We start from the raw sequence: 8132 nt of genomic DNA, 5'->3' as shown, positions 1-8132 counted from the left end.
TTACTAAAAATACAAGAATTAGCCAGGTGTGGTGGTGCATGCCTGTAGTCCCAGCTACTTGGGAGGTTGAGGCAGGAGAATCACTTGAATCTGGGAGGCAGGGGTTACAGTGAGCTGAGATTGTGCTATTGCACTCCAGCCTGGGTGACAGGGCGAGACTCTCTCAAAAAAAAAACCAAAAAACAAAAAAACTACAGCCAGCATATTTAATGGTGAAAACTGCATGCTTTACACCTTTAGTTTGCTGGGGTTGCTATAACGAAGTACCACAGACTGGTTGGCTTAAGCAACAGAAATTTATTTTCTCACAGTTCTGGAGGCTATAAGGCCAAGATCAAGGTGTCAGCAGGGTTGGTGTCCTCTGAGGCCTCTCTCCTTGACTTGTAGATGACTGCCTTCTCCGTGTCTTCAGGTGGTCTTCCCTTTATGAGTCCGTGTGCTAATCTCTTTTTATAAGGACCCCAGCCATATTAAATTAGGGCCCACCTTAGTGACCTTATCTTAATTTGATTACCTTTTATTTTATTTTTATTTTTATTTTTATTTTTTGAGATGGAGTCTTGCTCTGTTGCCCAGGCTGGAGTGCAGTGGCCGGATCTCAGCTCACTGCAAGCTCCGCCTCCCGGGTTCAGGCCATTCTCCTGCCTCAGCCTCCCGAGTAGCTGGGACTACAGGCGCCCGCTGCCTCACCCAGCTAGTTTTTTGTGTTTTTTAATAGAGACGGGGTTTCACCATTTTAGCCAGGATGGTCTCGATCTCCTGACCTCGTGATCCGCCCGTCTCGGCCTCCCAAAGTGCTGGGATTACAGGCTTGAGCCACCGCGCCTGGCTTGATTACCTTTTAAAGACCCCATGTATTAGTCTGTTTTCACACTGTTATAAAGAAATATCTGAGACTGGGTAATTTATAAAGAAAAGAGTTTTTTGTTGTTGTTATTTTTTCTCTTTTTTAAAAAAGCTAGTCAAATTTAGTAGTGGAAGGGATCGTATACCAACTTTAGTGACACTAATGTAGAAAAGAGGTTTAATTGGCTCACAGTTCTGTAGGCTGTATAGGAAGCATGGCAGCTTCTGCTTCTGGGGAGGCCTCAGTAGGCTTCCAATCATGGTGGAAGGCAAAGCAGGAGCAGGCATCTTACGTGGCCTGAGCAGGAGAGGGGTGGTGTGAGGGACAGGAGTGAGGTGCCACACACTATTAAACAACCAGATCTCACGACAATTCACTCACTCACTCACTATCATGAGAGTGATAGCACCGAGGGGATGGTGCTAACCCATTCATGAGAACCCCACCCACATGATCCAGTCATTTCCCACCAGGCCCCACTACCAACAATGGCGATTACAATTCGACACGAGATTTGAAGGGGACACAGATTCAAATCATATCACCCTATCTCCAGATACAGTCATATTTTGAGGTAAAGGGGATCAGAGCTTTAACATATGAATTTGGGCAGAGGGGTAGGAGGGAAATAATTTTAGCCCATAATATCCTCTAAGATCAGGAATGAAGCAAAGATACCCACTCTTACTCACTCTTGATTCAGTTATAATTTTGGAAGTTCTAGCCAAGGCAATAAGGCAAGTAAAGGAAATAAAAGGCACACAGATGCAAAGGAGGAAACGAAACTGTTCCTATTTGCAGATAATATGATATTCTTGGTGGAAAATCCCAAGGAATCTACAAAAAGAAATCCTAGAACTAGTGAGTTCAGCAAGGTCTCAAGATACAAAATAAACGTACAGAATCAATTGGATTTCTGTATACCAGCAATGAACATGTAGATGCTGGAATTAAAAATATAATATCAGGCTGGGCATGGAAATCCCAGCACTTTTGAAGGCCGAGTTAGGCAGCCATGAGCTCAGGAGTTTAATACAAAAATTAGCCGGGTGTGGTGGCACACTCCTGTTGACCCAGCTACTAGATGGGAGTGGGGGAGGAGGCTGAGATGGGAGGATTGTTTGAGCCCACATGGTTGAGGCTGCAGTGAGCTGTGATCATGCCCTTGCACTCCAGCCTGGGCGACAATACCAATTAAAAAAAATTTTTTTTTTATTTTTTAACGAAGTCTTGCTCTGTCGCCCAGGCTGGAGTGTAGTGGCATGATCTTGGCTCACTGCAACCTCCGCCTCCTGGGTTCAAGTGATTCTCTCACCTCAGCCTCCTGAGTAGCAGGGATTACAGTCATGCGCCACCATGCCCGGCTAATTTTTGTATTTTTAGTAGATATGGGGTTTCACCATGTTGACCAGGCTGGTCTCAAGCTCCTGATCTTGTGATCCACACGCCTTGGCCTCCCAAAGGGCTGAGATTACAGGCGTGAGCCACTGTGCCCAGCAGATAATACCATTTATAGTCACTAAAAGCAGAAAAGACTGGGTGCAGTGTCTCATACCTGTAATCCCAGCACTTTGGGAGGCCAAGGTGGGAGGATCACTTGAGGTCAGGAGTTCAAGACCAGCCTGGCCAAAGGGCAAAAACCCTGTCTCTACTGAAAAAACAAAAATTAGCCAGGCGTGGTGGCTCATGCCTGTAATTCCAGCTACTCGGGAGGCTGAGGCAGGAGAATCACTTGAACCCGGGAGGCAGGGGTTGCAGTGAGCTGAGATTGTGCCACTGCACTCCAGCATGGGTGATGGAGTAAGAGTCTGTCTCAAACAAACAAGCAACCCAGAAAAAAATAAAAATAAAAAAACCAAACTGTAAATCTAACAAAACATGTACAAGATTTGTATGCTGAAAACCACACCATGCTAAAGAAAGAAATCAGCGGCCAGGCGCGGTGGCTCAAGCCTGTCATCCCAGCACTTTGGGAGGCCGAGATGGGCGGATCACGAGGTCAGGGAATCGAGACCATCCTGGCTAACACGGTGAAACCCCGTCTCTACTAAAAACACAAAACAACAACAACAACAACAACAACAACAACATCATTAGTCGGGCTCGGTGGCGGGCGCCTGTAGTCCCAGCTACTCAGGAGGCTGAGGCAGGAGAATGGCGTAAACCCGGGAGGCGGAGCTTGCAGTGAACCGAGATCACGCCACTGCACTCCAGCCTGGGAGACACAGCGAGACTCTGTCTCAAAAAAAAAAAAAAAAAAAAAAAAGAAAGAAAGAAATCAAAAGCAGATCTAAATAAATGGAAAGGCATACAGCATTCATGGATTGAAAGACTCAACATAACAAAAATGATAATTCTTCCCAAATTGATATGTAGGTTTAATGCAATTCCTGTAAAAATTCCAACAATTCCTTGTAGTTACAGACAAGTTTATTTAAAAATTTATCAGGAAAGGCAAAAGAACTAGAGTAGATAAAACATTTTTGCAAAAGAAGAATAAAGTAGGAGAAATCAGTCTACCCTATTTCAAGACTTAAATAGCTATAGTAATCACAACTGTGTGGTATTAGCAGAGGGATAGAAAATAGATTAATGGAACAGAACAAAGAACTCAAAAATAGACCAATGTTAATATGCCCAACCGATTAAAAAAAATTATTTTTAATAGAGATAGGGTCTTGTGGCTGGGTGTGGTGGCTCACACCTGTAATTCCAGTACTTTGGGAGGCCGAGGTGGGTGGATGACCTGAGGTCAGGAGTTCAAGACAAGCCTGACCAAATGGTGAAACCTTGTCTCCACTAAAAATACAAAAATTAGCTGGGGGTGGTGGCAGGCACCTGTAATTCCAGCTACTTGGAAGGTCGAGGCAGGGAATTACTTGAACCCAGGAGGCAGAGATTGCAGTGAGCTGAGATTGCGCCACTGCACTCAGCCTGGGGGACAAGAGCAAAATTCTGTCTCAATAAAAAAAATAAAATAAAAAATAGATAGGGTCTCGCTATGTTGCCCAGGCTAGTCTTAAACTACTGGGCTCAAGAGATCCTCCTGCTTTGGCCTCCTAAAGTTCTGGGATCACAGGCATGAGCCAACTGATTTTTGGCAAAGATACAAAAGCAACTCAATGGAGGATAGGTAGCCTTTTCAACAAAGGGTGCTAGAGCAAGTAGACATGCATTGGCCAAAAAAACTACCATGATGTAATGACCTAATTCTTTTTTTTTTTTTTTTTTTTGAGATATCTTGGTCTGCTGCCCAGGCCAGAGTGCAATAGCACCATCATAGCTCACTGCAGCCTCATACTCATGGGTTCAAGAGATCCTCCCACCTCAGCCTCCCAAGTAGCTGGAACTATAGGTGGGTGCCACAATGCCTGGCTAATCCTGGCTAATTAAAAAAATTTTTTTTCTAGTGACGAGGTCTCACTATGTTGCCCAGGCTCTAATTCTCTCTCTTTTTTTTTTTTTGAGATGGAGTTTCATTCTTGTTGCCCAGGCTGGAGTGCAATGGTGCAATCTTGGCTCACTGCAACCTCTGCCTCCTGGGTTCAAGTGATTCTTCTGCCTCGGCCTCCCGAGTAGCTGGAATTATAGGCATGTGCCACCTTGCCCAGCTAGTTTTGTATTTTTCGTAGAGATAAGGTTTCTCCATGTTGGTCAGGCTGGTCTTGAACTCCCAACCTCAGGTGATCCACCCACCTTGGCCTCCCAAAGTGCTGGGATTATAGGCATGGGTCACTGCTCCTGGCCCAGGCTCTAATTCTTATACTTTATACAAAAATAAACTCAAAATGGATCACAGACTTAAATATAAAATGTAAAACTGTAATACTTTTAGAAAAAAATAAGAGAAAATCTTTAGAATCTAGGGCTAGGCAAGGAATTCTTAGATTTGACACTAAAAACACATTTTTGGGAGGAAAATTGATAAATTGGACTTCATCTAAATTAAAACTATTGTTCTGCCAATGACATTAAGAAGATAAAAAGACAAGCTCAGAGTGGGAGAAAACATTCTACAAAGGACTAGCATCTAGACTATAAAAAGAATTCTGAAAACTCAATACTCAGAAAGAATAATTCACTTAAAACACGGAACTGGGCACAATGCCTCATGCCTATAATCCTAGCACTTGGGAGGCCAAGGCAGGAGGATTGCTTGAGGCCAGGAGTTTAAGAGCAGCTTGGGCAAACAAAGTAAGACCCTGTCCCTACAAAAATAAAAAAATTAGCCAGGCGTAGTGGTGCTCACCTGTAGTCCTAGCTACTCGGGAAGGATATGCTTCTTGAGCCCAGGAGGTCAAGGCTGCAGTGAACCATGATCATACCACAGCACTTCCGCCTGAACAACAGAGCAAGACTCTGTCTCAAAAAAAAAAAAAAAAAAAAAAGAACATGGGCAAAAGACATGAAGAGACATTTTACCAAAAAAGATGTACAGGTGGAAAATAAGCACAGGAAAAGATGCTCAACAGCATTAACTATTAGTGAAATCCCAATTAAAATCACAATCAGAATGGCTAAAATTAATATTGGCAACAACAAATGTTGGCAAGGATGGGGACAAACTGGATCCACTCATTCATTGTTGGTGAAATTTAAAATGTTATAGCCACTTTAGAAAATAGTTTGGCAGTTTTCTAAAAAACTAAATATGCAACTACCTTACAACTCAGTAATTGTACTCCTGGGTATTGATCCTAGAAATGAAGATTTATGTACAAAAATCTGTACATAAATATTTACAGCAGTTTTATTAGTAAATAGCTAAAAACTTGAAACAACCCAGATGAACGCCAATGGTCATCATTTAACCTTTGGAGGTCATCTGGTTTGTTTCAAGTTGATACATTCATACTATGGAATTCTACTTAGCAATAGAAGGAGAACTATTGTACACAAAGCCACCTGGATTTATCACCAGAAAATTAAATTCTAAAAGGTTATATATTGTATGATTCCATTTATGTAACATCCTGTGCTGATAAAATTATAGAAATGGACAGACTAATGATTGTGAAGGAAACCAAAATATTTCTCCCCCAAATATTGAGGATTGTTACGTTAAAGGCATTGAAAGTGCCAGAGAACACTCTGCCTCAGCCTCTGTTTGCCTGATGGTGAGACATATATCCTTCCTTACTGGAGACAGCACTTATGTATTGGCACAGAGGAGGGACCAGCAGACACCAGAGGAATCTGGGAACAGATTTTACTGTCTCCCCACATTTTCCCACCTTTTAAAACCCTAGAACTCCAGCTTGGGCAACAGAGCGGGACCTCGTCTCTACAAAAAAAAAAAAAAAAAAAAAAAAAAATTAGCAGGGTGTGGTGGCACATGCCTGTAGTCCTAGCTACTCTGGAGGCTGAGGTGGGAGGATTGCTTGAGGCCAGGAGGTTGAGGCTGCAGTGAGCTATGATGGCACCAATGCCTCAAACCTGGGCAACAGAGAGAAACCCTGTCATAAATAGATAAAATAAATAAATAACTGACTAGAACTGCTCTCTCCCTTGTCATGTCACTAGGTAGGATTTATGGTTGTTTGTTAAAATGCTACTTAAGTAAGTTCCCTAAGCCACTGCCTTGAGAGATAAATGCTTTTTTTTTTTTTTCGAGACAGAGTTTCACTCTTGTTCCCCAGGTTGGAGTACAGCCGTATGATCTTAGCTCACTGCAACCTCAGCCTCCTGGGTTCAAGCGATTATCCTGCCTCAGCCTCCCCAGTAGCTGGGACTACAGGTGCCCACCACCACACCTGGCTAATTTTTGTATTTTTAGTAGAGGAGAGGTTTTACCATGTTGCCCAGGCTAGTCTCAAACTCCTGACTTCATTTGATCCACCCACCTCGGTCTCCCAAAGTACTGAGATTATAGGTGTGAGCCACCACACCTGGCCCAGAGAGAGAAATACTTTTGAACAGAGGCCTTTCCCTCATGATGGGTAGATACAGCACACATTGAACTTTTGCTTTTCTGTTCTTTTTTGTTGTTGTTGTTCTTTTCTTTTGAGATGGAGTTTCACTCTTGTTACCCAGGCTGGAGTGCAAATGGCGTGATCTCAGCTCACTGCAACCTCTGCCTCCTGGGTTCAAGTGATTCTCTCACCTCAGCCTCCTGAGTAGCTGGGATTACAGTCATGCGCCACCATGCCCGGCTAATTTTTGTATTTTTAGTAGAGACCGGGTTTCACCATGTTGACCAGACTGGTCTTGAACTCCTGACCTCAGGTAATCCACCTGCCTCAGCTTCCCAAAGTGCTGGGATTACAGGCATGAGCCACCGCACCCCACCTTCTGTTCTTTTTTTTTTTTTTTTTTGGGACAAGGTCTCACTCCGATTGATCAGGCTAGAGTGCAGTGGCACAATTTCAACTCACTGCAGTCTTGACCTCCCAGGCTCAGGTGATTCTCAGCCCCCCTGGGAGCTGGGACTACAGGTGCACACCACCACGCCCAACTAAGTTTTGTATTTTTAGTAGAGATGGAGCTTTGCCATGTTGGCCAGCCTGTTCTGGAACTCCTGGCCTCAAGCAATCTGCCTGCCTCTGGCCTCCCAACCTGCTGGGATTACAGGTGTGAGCCACTGCACCCGGGCTGTTTTTCTTCTGTTAATCTGATTTTTATTTTTAGGAGAGTGTCTCAACTATGAACCTATAAAGAGAAAGAAAAGAAATTATATTTTCTTACCTACAATTGCTAGGGGTTAAGGAGAGGGAGAAGGTGGGAGGGAAGTAGATGATGCTATAAAGGACCACCGTTAGGGATCCTTGTGGTGATGGAGCTGTTTTGTGTCTTGACTGTTCATTGTCAGTATTCTGGTTGTGATATTGTACTATCATTCTGCAAGACGTTACCATTGGGGAAGCTGTGCAAAGGATATAGGAAATCTCTTTGTAGTATTTCTTTTTTTTTTTTTCTTTTTTTTTGTGATGGAGTCTCGCTCTGTCGCCCAGGCTGGAGTGCAGTGGCCGGATCTCAGCTCACTGCAAGTTCCGCCTCCCGGGTTCACGCCATTCTCCTGCCTCAGCCTTCCGAGTAGCTGGGACTACAGGTGCCCGCCACCTCGCCCAGCTAGTTTTTTTGTATTTTTTAGTAGAGACGGGGTTTCACCGTGTTAGCCAGGATGCTCTCGATCTCCTGACCTCGTGATCCACCCGTCTCGGCCTCCCAAAGTGCTGGGATTACAGGCTTGAGCCACCGCGCTCGGCCTGTAGTATTTCTTACAACTCCATATAAATCTATAATAATGTCAAAGGAAAAAGTTCAATTAAAAAAGACAAAATCTGCT

The sequence above is a fragment of the Theropithecus gelada genome, chromosome 5, assembly GCF_003255815.1.
Source record: "Theropithecus gelada isolate Dixy chromosome 5, Tgel_1.0, whole genome shotgun sequence".
Classification (NCBI taxonomy): Eukaryota; Metazoa; Chordata; class Mammalia; order Primates; family Cercopithecidae; genus Theropithecus; species Theropithecus gelada.
The sequence above is the reverse complement of the archived record's forward strand: the minus strand, read 5'-3'. Positions refer to the sequence as shown.